A 22896-nucleotide genomic window follows, 5' to 3' on the forward strand; every position below is an offset into this window, starting at 1 on the left:
CCCCGCAATCCAACCAAAACAGCCAACTACCTCAAATTAGCCACACAGTTTTCAAACCAGCCATGGTATCTGCAGTCTTTTTCTGTTTCCAGAAAAATTATTCCTAGTTTTAAGTTTTAATTTTCTAATAGTTTGTATTAACAGGGTGTGTTTGATGTGTGTGTTTTGAAGTTTTGGATTGGTTGATGGTACTTTTGTGCTTATCCAAGGCTATGCAGCAGCCACTCTGTGTGCTGCATTATTATACGAGGATAAATCTGGCATAGTTTTGTAGACATGTCTATTAAAAAAGCATGTTTGTAGGTGTGCCAATACTGTTTGGTGTTTTCTTAGTTGTGGCGGAACAACAGGTATATTTAAAGCTGCATCTATAAACATAAATGATCTGTGCAATAATCATATTTTTATGTGGATGCTAGAGTAAAGAATTGTATTTGGTTGTGTTATTTTATGTACTTGGTTGTTCACTTATTTGATTTGAAGGTTTGTGGGGCAATTTCGTTTGATTTTGGGCTTGCAGAAAAATGTATGAGTAGCTGCAGATACTGGTCTGATACTGATACTGGACGCAAGGTCTGTAGCCAAGTCAAATAATCACAGCTATGAAAGAGGCTGGTTGGTGAAAAAAATAGATTGATGAGAGTTTCATTGTTTTTTATTGGTTGTAGTTACTGTTCTGTTTGTGTAGCTCTTTGTGATTGGTTGTAGTGAAAATGTGACATTCATTTTAGTAGTTTTATTGGTATATATTCCTCTTTTTTGGTATTCATTTTGGAAAGTATAAAAGCCACCATTAACTGCAGTTGTATCATTTTGATTCCAGAACTCGCTCTGTGCACATGGCAGGAGTGTGGCTGATGTGAACCTAAGTGTTGATACATATGAAATGTTTGAAGGTTTATGTGCAGTGTTGTGTGTGTTATATTAATTACTTCTATCAGATGGTGTTTATTATCATTTTTTTTCATCTGCCCTGATTGTGTGGCAAGTATTGTTTAATGTATTGTTTATCTTTCACTAACATGGACCTATACAATTAGATTTGTCAATCAATGGCATTTTTATGTAGGCATATCGTTTTTGTTTTCATATTAGTGAAGTTGAAGGTTTATTTGATTGTATTTGTTGTAATTTTAATGCAGTTTGAGCTATGCAGTACTGTTAGCTGTTTTGTTAGCTCGTTTGCGTGTTTTGTGAGCTATTTGAATTGACAGTGAACATTTTTCTCAAATGTAATTTGATTTTTAGGGTAAAAATGTTATGGGAAGCCACATCTATTGGCAGTTGATTCAATCCACAGCTATGAACGCTCCAATCGTACGTCGTACTTTATGGCAGGATTTGGTAGTCATTGATGTAAACCCATAGGTTGTACCCAGAGTTGCAGCTGTTTGTATTTTGGTGCAATGAATATGTTATATTGTGAGTGTTTTAGCATAGATGTGTCCATGTGTTTCTGTTTGGATGTTCACATCTGAAGTCTAGTGTGAATTAATTTGGAAACCTTTGTAATATGTGTTTTTTGGCACATTTGAACTATGTATGTGTAACCACGTCTAAAGGTGGATTTTCGTCATTTAACCAGGGTTATAACCAGGGTTATGTAATTTGGTAAATTAGGGAGATTTTTTTTTTTATATAGTTTGTAAATGTTGTATTAAGTATTCTTAGGAAGGATTTTGTTGGGATTTATTGATTGATGTAGGTTTTAATAAAAATTGTGTTCAGCATTATACTTGTTTGCGTTCTACAGTTCTCTTTTTGTGCTATAGATTTATGAAAGATATGAAAGTGAGCTTTTGGTGAACTTGTCACATTCTGGTTCCAGAAGTGAGAGTGTGCACATGTTCTCTGTTTGGTTATTGTGAAGATCAATTTATTAATTGAAGCAGCTGAAGGTGAGTGATAGTGTTTTTTTTTATATATTTCATATATATTTTGAATTGTTGTATTTCTAAGATAAGTGAAGTATGTTTAGGTGTCTGATTTAGTCAAGTTTATAAGTATTGTTTTACTTCCGTGTTTTTCGGAGATTGGTGACGCAGTATGACATGTTTTGCTATGCTTATTTTTGACAACAAATATATTTCTGAATAAAGATAGTTTCTCACCGACATTGGAAGATGTGATATGCATGTGGGTGCATAAGAAACTCTTCTGTAAAGCAAACAATATAAGTCTACCATTGTCAAATATTGTTGCGGTGGGTGTGTTTTGTAGTTGGATATTGAGCTGTTTTTTTATTACCTTGTATTGGTGATTGTGTACTGTCTTAGAATGTTCTCAGGTTATGTATGCTATATGAGCTATATTCCACATTACTCAAGCACTTAGAAGAGAGGTGTAGATCAGGCATTTTTGTATATTGTGGAATTTCCACTCTTATTTAATTGGTTGTAGTAATTTATAAATAATAATCAACAACCACATTTGGCAGTTTAACAATTTGCTTGGAAATGGTGCGCTTTGGAAGGGCAGGACTCTATTTGTGTTTCATGGTATGTAATTCAATATGTTAGTACGCAATGCACTGACATAGTGAGATGTAACATGAATAAGGGTGCATAGTGGGTTGAGCAAAACAGTATTATAGATTAGGTTTGCTAAGATAGCCTTTTGGAACTGCCCAAGGCACTTGCCTATTAAAACCACTATTGGAGTGCGGTTGTGCAGTGAAGGGAAGACATGCATGTTGATATCTTTTGTTTAGTAGTAGTAGTAGTAGTAGTAGTAGTGATTAGTTTGTAGGTGAAATGTAGGATAGTAGGTTAGGCCATTGGCCGTATGATAGCTGAGTAGGTTGAAACAGGTGAGGCGCTTGACTTTACAAGCTATTTGATAAGGATGGCTAAGAAGGACTGACTGATTAAATGGGTGGTAGTAGAAGGAAGGCTGTGACAGGGCACAGTTATGGAGCTAGCAGTAGACTGATTGCTGTGTGTCTGGAGTTGGCCTACAGTTCTTCAAGAAAAGCTTGTAAGGTGTGAGAAGTGTAGTTGGGTGAATCAATTAAGTGGCAGTGCTTTATTTTGCAGTTCTTTCTTTCTTGTATTACATTTCTCATGATTTGGGGGGACACTAGAGATGTGTGAAAACTGGAGCTGGGTGAACCAACTATGTACATGCTGATATGTTTTGTTGAGTAGCAGTAGTACTGATTAGTTTGAAGGTCCCTTTTTGAATCACAACACCCAATATAGAACAGTTTTTTCATGGTCGCTGTCTTCCAAAATTAAGGATTTAGTAGGTGGTGGTGATTTCTTTTTTTTCTTATGGAGATGTGCAATTTCAAATAGGATATTTACCAACAGAATATATTGATGGAACCAAGAATGTTTTTCTTGAAAGTAAAAAAAAGAAAAAATGTATCAAATGTACTAAAAAAAACATTTTTAGAAGAAAAGGTAGCAAATGCGCTATCCATTTGAAACATAGGAATACAGCTATATAGAGGAAAATGTATCAATCTTCAATTTTTACAAATCTTTGGACCAGTGTAAAACCAAAATGTAGAAGTAATAATTAAGAAAGCTTTTGATATGAAAAGAAATGTTCATTTTCATATTGAATACACTTAAGAAATTACTTAGGTTGACTAGACCATTCGATACAGATATATAAACACTTAATGCACTTACATGTGATACCTTTTGTGACGTGTTTGGTGGAGCATGAAAACACACTACTCATACAGAAAGATTTTTTATGAGAGTTACATTCAAGGAAATATTGTTCCACTAGCTAGTGATGAGAGTGGACGTAGCTACGAAGTCTGAAATTGTGTGATTTCTCTCAAAAGAAGAAATTGTACAGTGTAATACTACACAAATAGAAAGTGTAGATCAGTCAAAAATAAAACCAAAGAAGGATTTTGGGGTATGGAAATGCAATCTCTTATGGAATATCAATATGTTTTCTTGTAAAGTGTTAAAGAGATTTTTGCAAGTTTTGCACAGAAATGATGATGTGAAAAGACATATCAGGATGCTGCAAAGAATAGATGACTTTGAAGTTCATTAAAAAACAGGACTTTTAGGTCACTCTCTGGCTTGTCTTGATAAAAGTCGATGTAAGAGTCAGCTTTATCATATACAAATGCTGGCTGCACATCATACTAAAATGAGAAACCTTCTAGTTAACCTGTATAAATACAAAACATGAAGTATGTCTCTTGCAGTTTTAAATCAAATACTTTTGCCTGGAACTGAAGAAAGTTTAGTTTCTACAATGCAAATGATGCATTTAAAAGAGTATGTATATGTACATGAAACACTTATGAGTAGTGGAAATGATGATCATATGATTTCAGCAGTACAACAGAAGTATTGCAATGTTTGAGTTGTCTTCTAGTGAAAGACCTGACATTGTTTGTGTATCTTGTCAATGTACTTTTTATGAGTCTCAAGTGCAGCCAGAGTACATTGATGATAACATTACACACAGTTTAGAACATGTTTGGAAATAACTTTATCTGCATTAATTTGCAGAAGAACGATTTGACACAAGAGAGGCACTATAGAAGTAATCCTCCAAGAAGTGTTGTGTATGACATAGTAGTTCCTGATATCCCTTCTGTGTTTCCAAAATGTAACATGTTTGAAGTGATTGCATTGCAACCTCTTCAACCTTTCCAAGTTATTGTTAGATTGCCAACAAAGATGTGAAATCTGCCTAAGAAATCATTAGTGCAAGGTGTGAGAGGGAAAGTTGTGTATTTACCTCTCAATTTGGAAGAAACTGTGAATACTGTAGGAGTGAAGCGTAACATTGGCGATTCTTTGTTTGTTTTAGAAAATGGTGTTGTCAGTAAAGACGAGAACATTTGGCAACTGCTTATGGATATTAGAAAAGTGAAAAACACGTTGGCGTTTCTATTGGAGCAAAATGATTTATACAAGGGTAGTACGACTGTACCAAACTTGTCTAAACTTAATGTTGAGTGAACAAACAAAAGCAGTGTAGGTCAGTTTCAGCAACTATCTGTTGCAAAAGGGAATCGTTTGTATGAACATTACATTATTCATCTTTGACACTCATGTGAAGTAATGGGCAACAGTTTACAATTGTATCGAATAAAATCAATGAAAGATGCAGCTATCAGTATCTAGCAAAATACGTTAGAACCCCTTTGTTTTCTTCCGCTTTTTCCAACTGATACAGGGAGGAGATAGGATGATTGGAAGGTGTGAATCTACTTCAGAATATCATTGTACAAGAATCTATTCAGAAGATTCACTAATCCGCACCAATGTTGAATATATTTGTCACTTATTTTATGAAAATGAATTTTCACCATTATGTTATGCTGCTGCTCATACAAGTCAGACCGGAACTAGGTTTGAAAAGCATTCTGCATGTGAGATGTTGCAACAGGTAAATAAAATGTTTCAGAGGCTAAATTTACTCATGTTCTTTCTACAATGAGAGGAACTAAATAATGTTGGTAATGGATCTCTGAGGTTAGATGCATGATTAGAAAACTTGGGCTCTCCAACTTGGTTTGTGACTTTAAGCTATACTGAGTATGGTTAGGATGATCTTGCAGAGTAGATTTGTGAAACTAATCCACAGAAAGAAAACTAAACACATGACACCAGGAGAATTGTGTTCCATGGACACTGTAAGTGTGTCGCAGTTCTTTCATCACATATTTTTAGCCGTGCTACACTTTATATGTAATAAAGAAAATGGTCCATTAGGCACTGTGAAACATTTATTTTGGAGGAAATAGTACCAGTCAAATGAAATGGGGCTATACATATACATATGCTTTTGTTTAATTAGAGATGCTCCCCAGTTTGGTTAGAAAAGTGATGGCTATGTGATTGAGGTCATTGAACAATATGCAACTTGTTCCATTCATGAATGCTGATCTACGGAATGCATTGGAAAGGTTTCAAAAGCACACCCGTGGAAAGCACTGTCAGAGAAAATACAAAAGTAAAGACAATTACTACACTAAATTCAGATTTGGCTTTCCAAGGCCTGTGACAGCAGTTGGTCGAGTGAACAGTTTAATTTCATCTGTTCGACACCATGTTAGAGGTCAGTCACCAAGAAATACATATCATTTAAAAAGAAGTTAGGAATGCTGATTCAGTAATGATTACAATCCTGTCATTGCTCAGCTATGGAATGCAAATACTGATGTACAGTTTATTGCTGATGATACAACAGCTGTTTCTCGTCATGCTACAGAATACATGACAAAAGCTGAAAAGAGCAATGCATCTGAAGATGGGAAGATTTATCAGCAGATAAAAGTCTTAGTCATAAACGTGTAAGCTTTAGTATGACAATAACATCACAATGAGAGTGTGGTAGCTACAAAGCTGCAGATTGGCTAACTAGTTTGCCTCTATATGGATATAGAATTAATTCAGTTTGGTTAAATCTTGGACCAGCTAGTATTAGAAATCGGTTACTGGAGCCTTTGAGTGAAATTGAGCAGATAGCTGAAGTACCTAACAGTACAGAGATTTTGATGTTGCAGGATTTTGTTCATATGAAGTATCCCAAAGCTTCTAATATTGAAATATTGAAGCAAACAGTGACCGAGGATGGTTTAAAGTACATGGATGTAGTGGTTGACTAGTGAAACATGAGAAGCCAAGTATCATTAACCACATGAAACTATCTTGCCAAACTACAAAGAAAAAGAAATTTTGTTATTTTTGCCCTTTTTACAGTTGTTCTTCACATGGCATGCAGAAAGTGATTTGCTTGGAAGTTTTGAAACATTTGAAGAATCCGTTTTTGCAACAACAAAAAAATCGTAACTACATATCCAACATTTGAACAGTACTTGGAGTTGCTGGAGAAAGAACTACATCAAGAAGAATGTTTGACAGCTGAATTGGCAAAGGAGACTCCAGAGGAAAGCCAAGATTCTGCAGTAGGAAGTCAAAATGTGCTTGGTGAGCCAATTATTCAAAATGATTTTGATTTTGCAATGTAGGAAGTAGAAAGTGCAATGCAATAATGTAAAGTTGAAGTTGTGAATTGTTGGTAAATTTAATGTAGAGCAAAAATAATTATATTATACAATTAAAGATAGGTTCTTACATGGTTTACTGCATGACAAGCGGGGATGTTCTTGTGTGCAATACACACCTGTATTGTTGTATGTTAGTGGACAAGCTGGAACAGGAACATATTTTTTTAATTCATGCAATAAGAGCTATGATCCAACATACTTTGTCATGTATTGTAAATGCTCCAACAGGTTTAGCAGCATTTAATGTAGGAGGTCTTAATTTACATCATTTGTTGATGTTACCAGTGGAGCATGACAACAAAATAGAGTATGGTAAACATGTATCAAGTGCAGCACAAGAAGTAGGGAACATTCTTAGATTGTTGATGAAGTAAGCATAGTGTCTAACTTGATGCTAGCTTTCATTCACTTGTGAATGGAAGAGGTTTTGAAGACTGACTTTAACATTATGTTTGGAGGTAAACATGTACTTGTTTTTGGAGACTTGTTACAATTCACTCCTGTGTACGGTCAAACAGTTTTCAAAATGCTGCAATATAAGGGTACTCCAAAACATATAGGAAGTATCGGTCATCTTAACCTTTGGAATTGTATTGAATTCCAGCAACTTACCATTAATATGAGGCAATCTGCAGACTTAGAGCATGCAGAAACACTTAATAAGATTTGTATAGGTGTTCTTGAGGAAAATGTGGAAGCAGTCTTAAAAGGAAGATTGATTTCGAACATGTTTCATGAAGATAGCAGGCTCTCTGATGCCATGTTGACTCTTGAGAAAAGAAACATTACTTTTGTTGCTTTGATATGCACACTTGCAGAGTGTAATAAGTTTAACTCTACAATGCTATTGGCAGAGAAACAAAAAATTGTGCAGATAAAATTGTGTGATGTTTTAGATGGTCATGTTATGACTTTAGAGTTGGATGAAAGAGCAAAAGCTTGATTAGGTCAACTAGAGAATTCAATTTCTAAAACAGCAAGTCTGGAAGGAGTTTTAAAACTGTGCATCAATGTACGAGTAATGTTAAAGAGGAACTTGAATGTAGGAATTGGTCTAGTCAATGGGCGATGGTAAGAGTGATGGCATTTCACACTTTTGACTACAAATATTGAACATGTTGAAGTTAAGTTTAATCATATAGAAGGAATTCATTTGATTTCTAGGACCTCTGCACATTTCATGCTTTTTAAGGATACCTTTGTGCAAAGAACACAGTTTCCATTGTGCTCTGCGTATGCAATAACTATTCATAAATCACAAGAGTTGACTTTGGAAGTAGCACTTATTGACATTGGTCATACAGTGTTTAAAGAAGGAATGTCATATGTAGTTTTGTCATGTGTGATCAATAGAGGAGGCTTATTTTTAATAAACTTTGATGAAAGAAAAGGGACACTTGACATTACTTGCGTTGAAGAATATTAAGAGTGTGTACTGTATGTTCCACACCTGAACCTTATATATGTACCTGGAAGCACTCATCCGGGGAACATAAGGATTCTGTGAAAGCACATTCAAATGAATGCAGTCCTTGTAGGACTAAAAAACAACAGAATTTAACGAAGTTGGAGAGTTGTTCAACTATAGCATACTCTCATTGCAGATTTGGTAATGAAACTGGAGTTAATTGCTATTGTAATGCAGCTTTGTGCATGTTGTTTCAAACGACTGCATTGATGCAAGAAATAGCTTCCACAGCAGATAAGTAACGATGTGTGGAACTCCCATTTTCTTAAAATATCTGATGATTAAATCACACTGTCTACATCTGGCAATGTCAATCCAAAATGTAGTAGCTGTTGCAAAATCTAGTTTTTAATAAGTATGCTTTCATTATGTTTCAAAGATACACTGTCGATGGTAGGAACATAAATACGTCAATAATTAATTTTAAATTTGGTAAATTTTCTGTTAGTATGAAAACATTTAAAACGTGTGCAATTATTTTTCATGAAGGGGCATCGGTTGAATGTGGACATTTCACAAGATGGGTGCATACAGAAGTGGATTGTCTTGTTCATAATGACTCTATAGTCGCACACAAAGCTAAATTGCAAAAGGTTTAAAGAATGCTTATCTAATGTTGTTAGAACCAAAGTTTTAAAATATATGTGTAATATTATTTGTGAATACAGACATGTAAAATAAAAGTGTAAAATGTAAGAATAAGCTAATACGTGTTTTACGTAAAGTAAGAGATGGATTTTATATGTTTGTTTGTTGTTGTTGGCTTATGTCTTCCCTTGACGCTCCATCGGTGTGCAGGAGTACTTTGCGCCATTAAGCAGGGTTCTGGCAGGGGAGCAAGAGGTGAGTGGCTGGTTTATTGTGAAGACATCCACTGTTCTCCTAGACCACCATCATATGTCTTGATAATACGTGTGACTGAATGACAATTCATACACAACCTTCCATACCACAACGCACCCTGGCACTCACCATCATTCTTATTAATTCTCTTTATTCGCACATGTCTCCACTGAAGTACTCAACCAAGTTGACAAGTACATGAAGGTGACATCCCTATTGGTGTACAGCTGCTCCTACAGAACCATCATTGCAAACTTCTCCTGTAGGTCTAATGGTTTTGCTGATCTATGCATACTCAACTTTACTGGTGTTTAGTTTCAATCCTCCATCAGGCACTCACTTCTGCACAACATTGCTAATATGACATATACACAGCCTTCTTTACCACCAACATATTTGTGAATAGCTTGATAGCCTTCCAAGAGAAAGTGCTACTGGAGTTGATCCACAAACAAATGTAAGCCCATTAGGGCATTCTTGTGGATGTACGTCAACACCAGTGTGCATTTTAACAGTCCGGAACACCATTCATAATACCCTACTGTCCCCCTCATCCTTGATGTCTCATTTGCTTTTCACACAGTGATGCATTATATCCTCATTTTGATGATCCATGAACAGACAGTGGACCTGCTTATGTCATTCCTGAAAATATATTCCATGAAAACCCCATACTGTGTCCTTTCTTCTGCCCTACTTCAGCTGCCATGATTGGAATCATGCAGGTGTCCATTCCTTTTCCATGCATCTTTGACATATACATTTGCCTGCTGCAACGCATGTTTGGAAAATGTTCATTATGATTAATGTGCTATGATGAGGACAGAGTACTCTTCAGCAGTGTTCCTAGTGACACACTGGCACCCGTATTCGCCATGTCTGCCACACAGTCATCCTGGACTGGTGCCCTCTAAATGACCTTGGTTTGTGCGCCATTTACAAATGTGCATGTCCCGATTGACTCCACTGCAGCCTATTTCTGCCATTGACTCAGTCCTTCCTACATGTTCTCACTCCCTGCACAGTCATTCCAAGGCAGGAATGTGGCCTTAATGTTCAACTACCCCCTTGCATTACTGCCACATATTCATGTGATTGTGAAGGAGTCTGACTTGCAGCTCTTGATGCACACAGTTAACGTACACTTCCACAACATCATGCAGAGGAGCAATGTTACACGTGCTGTGTTACTCTTCAGGCTTCACTACTGCTACTGCCTATTGTACCAACTCCATGCTTCTAATGCAAACTCTGTGTAATTTATTTGGGACAAGAGCGCAAGTATTATGCTTGACGTCAAGGCCAGGGACAACATCTGTCTGCCACTGATTGTCCTCCACTGGCTAGCTGTGGCTGACAGCGTCGAGTCATAGGAAATATGCATTGTGCACTGTGATTTGTGAGGCATGCTTACTCCCTATCTGCTAATGTTCATTCCTCAATGCTGTCCCTCCAGAGCCATTTTATCATGTTACTCCTACCTTCTTGAGGTGAGCCAGTTATTGATGGAGATTATTTCCAGGTGCTCTTTATCGTCAGCAGGGGCCAACCTCTGGGATACCCATCCCGCCGCCCTCTGTTACGACACTCATTTCCTTACTTTCTATTAACTACCCATGTGTTTAATCTTCTACTCTTCCTTATCTCTTCCTCTTCCCTGCTAAGTAATCGCTCTGCTCTCCCACACTCTCCATTCCTTTTGTCCTTGCTGCTTGATGACTGTCTGCTTGATGTACCTCAAGGTCTCACACGCTCCTGTCAACCCCAGATATTTGTGGGGCAGTGGCCTCCGTGACCTGGACTAGTGTCATCATCACTGCAGTTGGTGAATGAGAGAGTTGCATCTCTCTGCACTTACCCGAGCATCCACTGACTGGATGCACTTGAACCACCCCCGAATTTGTTACCACCCTCCGAATACCACACCCCTCTAAACATCTGTGCACTTGCTCCTTCTGATTGCACCATGCAGATACAGTGTCTGTCTGTTCCACTGTGTCTTAGGTCCCTGCATGATGGCACATTGATGCACTTGTGAAAATATGATGAATCACTGTCCGACATATTTGCTGTTACATCCACTGTTAATAGTATAGTATAGTATAGTATACTATACTATGCACCTACTGTTCCTATCCAGAATATTTTAGATCTCTATGACTGGGTGTTAAGTTTGTACTTGTTCCATACATCGTTGATTGCTTTAAGACAATTGTATTATGTATTTGCCATTTATCTATCTACTTTGACATTGCATACCATAGGACAGTCTGGCGATAATTGTACATGACATATGGGACGGTTTATGTGACACACAGGCGATTTGATGTCTAGCTTGGCATGGTGATAGTGGCATACTCCCTCTTCTATGTGTTTATTTTGGAAACCCAAAATTAAATTAAATTTGAATGTGTAACCATCAGCACAGGCTGCGCTTGTAACCTGGTGTAAACTCACTGGGTGTGATATTTTATAAATGGAATGGGTGGGGAATATTCACAAAAAGGCACAACTAATTTGTAATTGAACAAATTTATATGGTGCATTCACATAGATGATAGTGCATAATAAATCAATGTATCAGAAAAACCAATAGAACCATCTTGGTACATGCGGATACATGTTACATGTGAGGACCTTGATACTGAACAATACAACGAAAAGTCGAAAATATCCTCCAAATGCCAAGAAATTCAGAAAATGCCTGCATATTACATGTGAGGACCTTGATACTGAACAATACAACGAAAAGTAGAAAATAACATCCAAATGCCAAGACATTCAGAAAATGCCAACACGTGTTTCAACCTATGAGGTCGTCATCAGGGCATATGGGTACATATGAACCATTAAAATTGGATGCTGATGCTGAACCTAGACTGAATTCAAACTCGAAATCTGTCAGAGTTGGGAGAAGGGTGTCGGAGCAAGGAACGGTCGGAATTGGGAGAGAAAAGAAAAAAGAATGGTATAATGTTAGATTGCTGTGTGCACAATAGAACGTTAGAGGTAAGTGTATAGGCTATAAAGAGTAAAGCATACCGTATTGAAATATTTCTCAAAAGGCTCATGGTCAAGCTATTGGAAAATTGTGGCAGCGGATGATTCCCTTATTCATATAACTGATAGTTTCTGTATGCTGTAAAATATAAAAAGCAAATGGAGCAGATTTAGTCTATTGACGAGTGCTCTCTGACATGTTAAAAGGGTAGTTTAACAGTTTTAAATAACATATAGAGTAAACTGGAGGCAGATATTACCTTCAAACAGGACAAGTTGTGATGTATTTTGCTTTGCAGCGGTACCGTAGCTGTGGCAATGGTGCGATGCAAAAGGGCGTGTTTGATTATTTTAACCGGATATCTAGCCGCAATCTGTGAAATAAATGTCACATCGTGTTTGTATGGAATGGGTTTTGGATACAAACAGTGTAATATACCCAATGTGAAAGAGTAGGGAAAAAGAAAGAAATGCTTACCGGCTTGGTGATATAGCGCGCTCAGTGGCAGACTGTTTCTCACTGAAATCAGTCACAGTGCTAGCGGGTTACTGTAGTAACCTCGTCCGGGTCGGTCAGGTGATCGAATCACCTGACCTGGTTGCTAGGACACTTAAACCAAGCCGGAGGGCAGGGAAATGCTGATCCATTCGTGAAGTATAATGAAATTAGAAACTAGCGGTCTGGTAGGACAGGAAGACTAACATTTGTAAAAGCCAAAATTGACTTGAGCGCAATGAAAATTAGAGTCAATTGATTACATCAAGCGCGGTTATTTACCTGAAAGTTTCTATCATTGGTGTTTTTGTTAGGACTGTGGGATGTTTGGTTGTCAGCTGCCAGGGATTACTATTTACAGGGATCCAGAAATCCAGATGTGTGTTAGCTGTCGCGTGTCAAAAGGCAACAGACAGATTAATAATAGTGTGTGCTTGAGCTGGGGAGCCAATAAATTCAGTAGTGTCAATTTATCTGATAAACACCTCTCACCTCAACAACTTTCAGTCCTTAACCATGGTCTATCTTTTGCTCCAGTTACCACTACAGATATGACTGAACTCCAAATTGACCTGTACAAATTCTCAAGAAAACTCAAACTGAAAAAATTCTTTCACAATAAGGAGGAAACTTACAGACCGTTGGCACCACTCCCCCCCACTAGCTCCAAAAGCATACAAGAAATTGAAAATATCCATCTACTACATAACCTTATGGACGATGACGCAAAAAGCATGAGCGATATACAGGCAGAACTTAGTATTCATCAACGTAACTTGGACATCAAAGAACATAAAAATAGATCAAAATTCTTGCCACCCATCACGGGAGATAATGTTATTGACACGTTTTACAAGTCAATTACCAAAGAAATTCATAATCATATTGATGGTTTTCAACAAAATTGTAGCAGTAAAAAACAGAACCTAACCAAATTGGAACGACAAGCATTACAAGATATCTGTGAAGACAACACTATCATCATAAAGGAAGCAGACAAGGGTGGCAATATTGTCATCTTGAATAAATCAGATTATATTAAAATGGCAATGGAACACCTTGCAACACCAGGATGTTATGAGATGCTTACTGCTAACCCTACCACGCAAACGCTTAAAGAATTACATACCTTACTCCAATTTTGGTACAACCAAGGTTTGTTATCAGATGAGGAAAAAATGTTTCTGTTGACTACTAAACCATTTATGCCAACGATCTACTTCTTACCGAAAATTCACAAACCTTTTTCGACTCTTCCACAAGTCAGACCAATCATGAGTGGACAAGGAGGTGTCACCGAATCACTTGCAGAGTATATAGACAGCAGCATTAAGCATTTGGTACCGGAAATTCCGGCATACCTCAAGGATACAACGCACACGTTACAAATATTACAGGGGATCATTTGGAAACCCTCATATTATCTAGTGACTTTGGATGTTACATCTTTATACACCTCTATCCAACATAAACTGGCCTTGGATACCATCGACTTTACTTTCAGAACCTTTTCTGCTTCGCACTATTCACATGTTCAAATGATCAAAAGCCTCCTAGAATTCACCCTCTCACACAATCAGTTTCTTTTTAATGGCAATTATTATTCACAAAGTAGGGGGATTGCTATGGGGGCTAAATATGCGCCCTCTCTGGCCAATTTATTTATGGCCTTTTTTGAGGCTAGCTATATCTTTCAGAACAATCCTTACAAACGTCAAATTATTTGTTGGAAAAGGTACATTGATGATGTACTGGCCATCTGGGAAGGCAGTAGAGAAACTTTTGAAGCATTTATGCTCTATCTTAATGACAACACCTTTGACATCAAATTCACAGGCCACATTGATCCGCTTTCAATTACCTTTCTAGACTTACAAATCAAAATTGTCTCTGATACCATTGAAACCTGCACTTTTAGGAAAGCTACAGCAGTGAACTCCATACTACACGCTAGTAGTTGTCATAGACAGAGTGTTATCAACAATATACCTAGAGGTGAAATGCTCAGAGCCAAGAGAAACTGCAGTCAAGATGAAATGTTTGACACAGAATGTAAGTCTATAGGACACAGATTTCGGGAAAGAGGGTACCCAATTCAATTAATCAGGAATACAACAAATGCAGTAAAACAAGTACCCAGATCGCAGTTATTGACAGAGAAGACCAAAACAATTCGAGATCAATATCCGACATTTGTCAACTTTATCACTAAATTTTCCAGCGATCACAAATTCATTCAATATATACTACAAAAACACTGGTATATTTTGCACCTAGACTCTGATCTGACACCATATATCACGGATAGACCAAATATTATTTTTACAAAAGCTACCACTTTGCGAAATATCCTGAGTCCCTCTTTCCTTAAACCTGATCCTACAGGTCAAGTGAGTTGGCTTTCCACCAAGTTCAAACCGGTAGGCTTTCATAAATGTGGTTCGTGTAATTTTTGTCATCATGCCTTAGCGCCTACAAAAACCTTCAGTTGTCATAATGGCCTACAAACCAAAATTTTGGACTTCATTAACTGCCGAACGAAATATGTTGTTTATGGAATAGTATGTGTTTGCAAGAAAGTGTATATTGGCAGCACAATTAGAGAAGTACGTTTCAGGATTCGGGAACACCTTAACCATCTCAGCAGTCAAGATACGAGACTCCCACTGGCCTCCCACTGGCAGAAACATCACCAATTGGACAATACTCAAGATATTAAATTTATTGGATTACAACATATCAAACAACATCAGAGAGGTGGTAACAGAGAATTGATTCTACGGCAACAGGAAGCAAGATTAATCTGCAAACTCCGCTGCTTATCGCTTGGTTTGAACCAAGATTCTGAACTTAATGTGTTCATTTAAACAATCAGTTGGTCTGGTGGCACAGAGACCCTACTGTCTAGACTTCTTTAGATTATAGGTATGAACTGTATTATCTACATATACCTTTAATGTGATTCACTTTCAGATCCAACAGGTTCATTACTCTTGTTTTTTGACCTTGGAGCATGTCGATAAACTTCCTGGCAGGATCACAGTTGTATTTACAATACCTAATTTGACTTTGCCTCACCAAATCAGTACCATCACGCACATACGTTATGACATCCGTCCCACTACTGAATTTATTGGCTCCCCAGCTCAAGCACACACTATTATTAATCTGTCTGTTGCCTTTTGACACGCGACAGCTAACACACATCTGGATTTCTGGATCCCTGTAAATAGTAATCCCTGGCAGCTGACAACCAAACATCCCACAGTCCTAACAAAAACACCAATGATAGAAACTTTCAGGTAAATAACCGCGCTTGATGTAATCAATTGACTCTAATTTTCATTGCGCTCAAGTCAATTTTGGCTTTTACAAATGTTAGTCTTCCTGTCCTACCAGACCGCTAGTTTCTAATTTCATTATACTTCACGAATGGATCAGCATTTCCCTGCCCTCCGGCTTGGTTTAAGTGTCCTAGCAACCAGGTCAGGTGATTCGATCACCTGACCGACCCGGACGAGGTTACTACAGTAACCCGCTAGCACTGTGACTGATTTCAGTGAGAAACAGTCTGCCACTGAGCGCGCTATATCACCAAGCCGGTAAGCATTTCTTTCTTTTTCCCTACTCTTTCACATTGGGTATATTACACTGTTTGTATCCAAAACCCATTCCATACAAACACGATGTGACATTTATTTCACAGATTGCGGCTAGATATCCGGTTAAAATAATCAAACACGCCCTTTTGCATCGCACCATTGCCACAGCTACGGTACCGCTGCAAAGCAAAATACATCACAACTTGTCCTGTTTGAAGGTAATATCTGCCTCCAGTTTACTCTATATGTTATTTAAAACTGTTAAACTACCCTTTTAACATGTCAGAGAGCACTCGTCAATAGACTAAATCTGCTCCATTTGCTTTTTATATTTTACAGCATACAGAAACTATCAGTTATATGAATAAGGGAATCATCCGCTGCCACAATTTTCCAATAGCTTGACCATGAGCCTTTTGAGAAATATTTCAATACGGTATGCTTTACTCTTTATAGCCTATACACTTACCTCTAACGTTCTATTGTGCACACAGCAATCTAACATTATACCATTCTTTTTTCTTTTCTCTCCCAATTCCGACCGTTCCTTGCTCCGACACCCTTCTCCCAACTCTGACAGATTTCGAGTTTGAATTCAGTCTAGGTTCAGCATCAGCATCCAATTTTAATGCTTCATATGTACCCATATGCCCTGATGACGACCTCATAGGTTGAAACACGTGTTGGCATTTTCTGAATGTCTTGGCATTTGGATGTTATTTTCTACTTTTCGTTGTATTGTTCAGTATCAAGGTCCTCACATGTAATATGCAGGCATTTTCTGAATTTCTTGGCATTTGGAGGATATTTTCGACTTTTCGTTGTATTGTTCAGTATCAAGGTCCTCACATGTAACATGTATCCGCATGTACCAAGATGGTTCTATTGGTTTTTCTGATACATTGATTTATTATGCACTATCATCTATGTGAATGCACCATATAAATTTGTTCAATTACAAATTAGTTGTGCCTTTTTGTGAATATTCCCCACCCATTCCATTTATAAAATATCACACCCAGTGAGTTTACACCAGGTTACAAGCGCAGCCTGTGCTGATGGTTACACATTCAAATTCAATTTAGTCCAGGTGATAGTGGGAGATCACCTTACCATCCACAAGACCGCAGCTAAACCGATAACTGTGCTAATTACTTCCTGACTTTCAGGTGTGCGCTCTCCTGTTTTGGGCCCCACCCCCACAACTCTTTTGTTTTCCAAAATTAAATTAGTTTTAGTTATAAGGGATGCACACAATGTTGCACTTCTAGGGAAGTCGTGGACCATGGCCTGCCTTTCTAGAGGTTTTCTAGGCATGTAGATGTGCCTGCAGACTGAGGGGCATGCAGTCATTATTGCCAACACCTGGTGTAGGCAACATGACTGTGTGGACTGATTATGCCCCAACTATGGCAGTTGTCCACTGAAATGACCCAGTGGCCAATAAATGCAGTACATTGAGCACCTTTTCCAAGGGGCTCAGTGCTTGGGAGCACAGTGTGGGTGATTTAAGGTCATCTTCCCACTCTGTGACCAGGTCTAATATGATATGAGGTGGAAACCTATACCTGCCATAGACCTGGTCATCAGGCAACCCAAAAAGGCTGGTCTTAGGTAGAAAATTCTGGACTCTGGAAATCTTCCTCCTACTGCCCTGTCCCACGATCATTGCTGAGACAAACGGCACATTCATCGTAGCTGTATAGGATCGTTGGCTGATCGGCAGGCTTTTTATGCATTTGTTTTTGTGTGCTTTGACTTTTACGCCTCCTATGGCGTGACATAAGTGTTTCAGGATTTGCACATATTTTCTGTGCACCAGCGAACCCTGTTCAGTTCCATGAATACAGTTTTTTAGCGCATGTATGGGTGTTGCAAGGATTTTACTGTGGTGGTTCCCTCGTTACGCCCTTATTTTCGCTTGTTGTTCCCCATTCCACAGTTTCGCCCCCTTTTTAGGTGACTGCACACACATGGCGGGCCTTCGCTTGGAGTCTTGAGCAAGGCGTTCTTGGTGTCACAGTAAAGTGTTGGACCGGCGCAGATTTATCGCAAGTCCTTGGTAAGCCCCATACGCATTTTGTTCCATGAATCGACAAACAGGCGCTTGTGTGTGATTTCACGCGCAAGTCCCCTATTTTCTGCACAAATAATTCCATTAATCGGGCCCTTAGTCTTGACCGCCTGCCAAGCTACCATAGATAGGTCTGGCTTGTCTAGAAGGTTCCCCAGTTCCAAAAAACTAGGGTGGCGTCCTAAACTTCTGTTCACCAGGTCAGAGTTTAGAAATCCATCTTATCGGATATGTATTCATGGATTTGACCACGCAACCTCTCAGCAGGTGAATAGCCATTCAACGCCCTGATCTGATCCGCCACCCAAAGTCAGGCGTACAGACACTTGCGCATGGGAATCACAATGCAGATGTGAGACCAGGTCTCAGATTTAGGGCTGCGTGTATGCAGTCGGAGTTCTAAAGTAATTTATGGGTGCGCATATGCAGTGTAGTGTGGTGCAGGAACGGTTTACTTGGGTTTGCACGTGGATTATCTGAGTTTTACCTGAGTCACGATAAATCATACGCATGTTGTTGTGGTGCTGGTAACAATTACGGGTGACCGTGCAGGGTCTCCAAGATGCAGCCCTGCTTTTGGGGGACCTCACACACTGTTTGAAGGGTGCATGTATTTGTTTCCTGGGGAGCATTCAAAGGTAGCTGTTCTGGATGTCTTTTCTTTGCATGGGGGCGTGTTGGGGTAGTTCCGGCCGTGACTTGCATATACTGTTACTTTGCACAGTAAATTCCATGAATACGCAGGGCGTGCATTTTTTTAAATGCGCAGGCTCCCGCAGTGTCATTCTCGGCGTGCTGCCTTATCGGGATAAACGCGCACTTTTCGATGAATCGATGCCTATGTCTTTAGTAAAGCCTCTAGACCGAAGTAGAATATTTCACTGTTTAAGCACTTGCTAAACTCAAGATGTTTTGGCTAGTCTGAAACACTTCTGGAGCGCCATTTTGTTTGGCAGGTATAGCTCTAGGTTTCTTTAAAGAGCTTACACATTGATACATCATTTCCAATACAGAGTCTGACTGATAGTAGAACCAGATGACATCTTTGTTTTGCATTTGACACATGAGTCTAAATAGTGCTTCGTGTTTTTCCCTTTGAGTGTTATTTTAATAGATACACACCACTGTTCACCAGACGGATTCAAGACCAGTTCCTAAGAGTGTAGCTCTCACACAGGCATTGCGTCAAGTGAGATATGTCTGCTATGTAGAAACTTTAAACAACCTGAAAGTCATGCCTTTGGTGCTCGGAGTGTTACTCTCCCTTCAATTCGTTTCATGTCAGTACTGTTACAGCTGTTAGGTTGGGCAGAAGTTGCGCATAACGATTCCCGTACTTGAACAATGCACTAAAACTGCATTACCATGCACTTTGCATTCTAAAAAAAAGAACAATGATACCCTTAGTTATTGAAAAGCGAGCCAGCTACATGAAAACAAAGAGGATAAGTTAAGTTCCTTCAGCGAATATGTAAGGTCCACTTATACATTACATGATTCTCTTGAAGAGAAATGCAGTGAACATTCAATAGAGAGGATACTTTTTTGATAACTTTCTTTGATTGAGCATTGCATATTGAAGAGCAAATCTATTAATATTATAATTTCAGGTTCTATTTTAAAAACACACAAAGACCTCATAGCCCTGCATTAATGCCTGTTGTCACAGTCATAATTTCACATCTACAATTTAAATCGCAGACATAAATATCATCTAAAATCATCCCCCGCACTTTACAACATGGTAATTTGACATATAATGTACGTGATGTTTCTTGCTTTAATTTAATTTAGTCCTTTCATGAATTACAGTCATTATAACAAATTGCAAAGGTACTTACTCGGGTATCAAAGGAAATCTTTCTTCTGTTACCATAGCAACCCGTTGGGTAAAAATACCAGGTTGTGGAGGAAAAAAAACGCATCTATGATCATGCTTGAAGTGTTCTGCAAGATGAGATAATATCTACAGTAGTTAGGCACTGTGAGCAATATTTCCCATCCTCAACATAACGTTCCCTAGTTCCACTGCGATTAATGGCTGTGAAAGAAAATACAAAACTGATCGTTATCTTTCTTCATAAGAATCACGTGGTTGAATCCAATTTAAAGGGACAGTACTAACTGTGCTCTATGGATAATACATTCCCGCAATTAATAATAATGTTTGACAATAATACATGCATTCTGTGATAAGACATTCTACATTATAACACACAAGGATCGGTCCACTATGTCTGATTTTGTTGTTATGATCTTAACCATACCATTGGAGGAACATTCAAGTATGACTGCTAAACGAGCATTCGTTCCCCTCTCGGGAAGACTACAGCACTAATGCATGGCTAATTTAGCTTCAGTGGCTGCATATGAGGGCACTAACATAGCTTAATCGCCCACAACCCAAATGAATGGTCCAGTGAGCATTTAGTGCCCTCCTCACAGGCACTATCCCTCATAGCAGGGAGCCACAATGTCATGTGTTGACATGACATTCACTTTTCGCTTTCAGTGGCAAACACTAGCACCTGGTGAGGAAAATTGACAACACTGTTCCAAACATGAACAAAACTATACATTCGAGAGCCAGGAGGTGATTTAGTTATGAATTGTGAATTTCCCCAATCCATCACAAAGATGGCCCTGGGTACCCTGAAACAGTTTATCGAGAGCATTATGTACACTGCGCCATGTTATATTATGCTATATTATGTTATGTTGATTTATACCATGCACCACTATTATCCAGGTGCTGTTTCCAGGCACTCACGTGGCTCTGCAAGAAAGAGGACGGGGTTGGTCAGTGAGGGTAGAGTGATAGGATTGTCCCAAAACCAGGAGAAACTGGTGTCTGTGTGTTGGCTTGCAGGTGGTTTATTGCGTGCAGTGGCTTGTCGTATCCTTACGGGTAAGGTCCAACGCCTGGGTTGTTTTCCTATGTGAATGTTTGTTATGTTGGGGGTGTGTGTGTGTGTTTTATGTTTAGATTGTCTGGTATTTAAGGTTGTGGTTAAGTGCACTGGTTTTTTATATACATATGGGTAAGTTCCAGTGTCTGTTTTATTTGGTGTATGCAATGTATACACAAACACACAGCCAACATAAGTAACACTTATGTTGGCTGTGTGTTTGTGTATAAATTGACTAGCCCAGTGGATGTTTCTAGTACTTGGGAGGTGTATTAGAGGAAGCAGGAGCAGGGTGAATAGTACATTGGCTAGTCTCTAAATCTTTCTAGGTGGATACTCTACACAATTCCATCTAGTGATACGCATGGTTAATTTCACAATCTATCTAAGTGTGATACATGCCTAATGTTCACAAATCTAAGTGTGATGCATGGTTAATCTTCACAAATCTATCTAAATGTGATGCATAGCTAATCTTCACAATTCTATCTAAGTGTGCTGCGTGGCGAGTACTTGCAATTGCAAAATTCAGAATATTGCTACCTTACACAATCAGGCTGAGTGCAGAATATGGCTACCTTACAATATGGTAACCTTACAGTATACAGCGGAATGTAGAATATGGCTACCCTACACAATTAGGCTAAATGCAGAATATGGCTACCTTACACCATATGCCTAAATGCAGAATATAGCAACCTTACATCATAGGGCTGAACACAGTATATGGATACCTTACACAATTAGACTAAATGGAGAATATGGCTACCTTACACAATTAGGCTGAATGCTTCTCGGTATATGACATTATTTAATAACAGTGGAGGGGTTTTACTGGAGGATAGTAATGGATGAACTCTCCGCTCACACCACAATATCACTGCCTTGAATCCTTCTGTAAAGAGGATCACTTCCTAGTTCAGGCAACCAATCTTGGGCCCAGTGGGCCAGATGGGCGGGAGTGGGGAGGGAAGAGGGCAGGGGAGGGGATGGATTGGTGTAAATCGAAGGGCAGGGGAGCAGAAGCAGAAAAATAAATAACTAAAGGCTGGGGCTACAGGGAGAGGGAATTGGGTCCAGCAAAATTGAACACAAGCACTGGGGAGTATTATGAGCCTAAGAATAAAACAAAATATAACAGAAATAAAATAATAAAACCAGATTAAAAAAAAATGAGAGGACGAGCGCGAGGATGCCAGAATAGAGTAGGAAGCAGGAGAAGTGGGCACAGGGGGTAGGGAGCAGGTGAGGTGTTACTCACTGCCTTGATGGAATATTGGGCACTATGGCACAAGGAGATGACCTTTCTCACCGGCTTGCACTCCTGCACACTTCCTACGTCAGGCAACCATTTGTGGGCTAGATGAGCAGGAGTCGGGAGTGGATGAGGCGGCAGTGAAGAGGGAAGAGGGCACCGGATGGGATGGATGCGTCTAACACAGAGGGCAGGGGAAATGGGGCAGAAAAATAAATAACTATAGGCTCGGGCTGCAGGCAGAGGAAATTG

General features: G+C 38.8%; 1 protein-coding gene across 1 annotated transcript in view; it reads right to left on the minus strand.

The window, feature by feature from the left end:
- Positions 1-20500, minus strand: part of LOC138581883 (uncharacterized) — a 178589-nt gene extending 158089 nt beyond the window's left edge. Inside the window, exon 1 of the mRNA XM_069652852.1 lies at positions 20322-20500. The gene's annotated coding sequence lies outside the window, so the exon portion shown is untranslated. The remainder of the gene's footprint in view (positions 1-20321) is intronic.
- Positions 20501-22896: the final 2396 nt, after the last annotated feature.

Source organism: Ambystoma mexicanum, chromosome 3q (genome assembly GCF_040938575.1).
Source record: "Ambystoma mexicanum isolate Mex_15411 chromosome 3q, UKY_AmexF1_1, whole genome shotgun sequence".
Lineage (NCBI taxonomy): Eukaryota > Metazoa > Chordata > Amphibia > Caudata > Ambystomatidae > Ambystoma > Ambystoma mexicanum.